The sequence below is a fragment of the Phascolarctos cinereus genome, unplaced genomic scaffold, assembly GCF_003287225.1.
Source record: "Phascolarctos cinereus isolate Bilbo 61053 unplaced genomic scaffold, phaCin_HiC Scaffold_726;HRSCAF=1367, whole genome shotgun sequence".
Lineage (NCBI taxonomy): Eukaryota > Metazoa > Chordata > Mammalia > Diprotodontia > Phascolarctidae > Phascolarctos > Phascolarctos cinereus.
In genome coordinates, this window is record NW_027556098.1 from 201964889 (window position 1) to 201966520 (window position 1632).

Sequence of the window (1632 nt, forward strand, 5' to 3'; positions counted from 1 at the left end):
GTTTAATTGGGATGGCATTGAAATATATAAATTAGTTTAGGTAAATCATCTTTTTCATTATATTGGCCCTGGTTATCCATGAACAATTACAGTTTCTCTAATTATTTAAATTTTATTTTATTTGAAAATAAAGAGTTTTTTAAAAATAATTTTGTTTAGATACTTCTTGGTTTGTTTTGGTCAGTGTACTCCCAGGTATTTTATACTTTCTAGATTTATTTTAAATCAAGTATCTCTTACTATATCTTATTGAACTTTTTGTGATATATGGGAAGGCGAATGATTTATGTGGATTTTATATATTTCAAGTGTTTTTAATAGAAATGAGTATTGAACTTTATCAAAAGCTTTTTCTACGTCTATTGATATAATAATGGTTAAAAAAAACCCTTTTATTATTCTCTTTCGCTGCCTGATCTATGCCATCGCGGATCTCATGCACGCTCCCGGGAAGGGTCCGTCCCAGTTGGCTCTGCTGTACCACCGCAGCGTGCGTATGTGGCTGAAGCTCACCTCAGACAACTTGAAGGAGCAGTTCTACGAGCTGGCCAAGAAGAGCCTGATGCCCTTCCAGATCTTTTTAAACCTGAGGGATTCTCACGGCGTGGCACAAGTACGCTTTGTAACTGGTGACAAAATTTTGAGAATTCTAAAGTACAAGGGAATTGTCCCTGATCTTTTTGAAGATCCATATTACTTGATCAAGAAAGCTGTTGCTGTTCGAAAGGACCTTGATAGAAAGAGAAAGGACAAGGATTCTAAATTCCATCTGATTCTGAACGGGAGCCAAATTCACCTGCTGGCACGGTACTACAAGACCAAGAGACTGCTCCCACCCAATAGGAAATATGAATCATCCACAGCGTCTACTCTGGTTGCATAAATTTTGGTTTATGTACTAAAATAAGAAATCACATCTAACGAAAACAAAATTATTATTGATATAATCAGTTATGTCAATATTTCCTTATGTTAAACCATCCCTGCTTTCTTGGTATAAACCCCACTTGGTCATAACATTTAATCTTTGTAATTCATTACTCTAATCTTATAGCTAATATTTTATTTAGAGTTTTTTCATTTTCATTCATTGAAGGAATTGGTTTATAATTTTCTTTCTCCATTTTTAGTCTTCCTGTTTTAGGCATTTGTATCTTATTTGTTTCACAAAAAGAGTTTGTTAGGATACACCTTCTTTGCCTGTTATTTCAAAAATTTGTTTAATATTGGAATTAGTTGAAATTTAAATATTTGATAGAATTGCTTGTAAATCTGTCTAGTCCTGGTGCTTTTTTCCTACAAAGCTCATTTATGTCCTGTTCAGTTTCTTTTTCTAAAACAGGTCTATTTAGATTTCCATTCTGTCTTTCTCTAATTTAGGCAATTTATATTTTTATGACCATTCTTCCATTTCACTTAAGGTGTTAAATTTATTGGAATACAATTTCAGAAAATAACTCCTTATAATTGCTTTAATTTCATCTTCATTAGTGGCATATTCACCCTTTTCATTTTAAATACTAGTTTGGTTTTCTTCTTTTTAAAAAAAATTAAATTGACCAATTGTTAATATATTTTATTGTTAAAAAAATACTACTTTTATTTATTAATTCAATGGTTTATTTTACACCC

The 1632-nt window shown here is 31.6% G+C and overlaps 1 pseudogene; it reads left to right on the top strand.

Annotated features, from left to right (window-relative positions):
• The first annotated feature begins 436 nt into the window (after positions 1 to 436).
• Positions 437 to 883, top strand: LOC110202487 (small ribosomal subunit protein uS15 pseudogene; annotated as a pseudogene).
• Positions 884 to 1632: the final 749 nt, after the last annotated feature.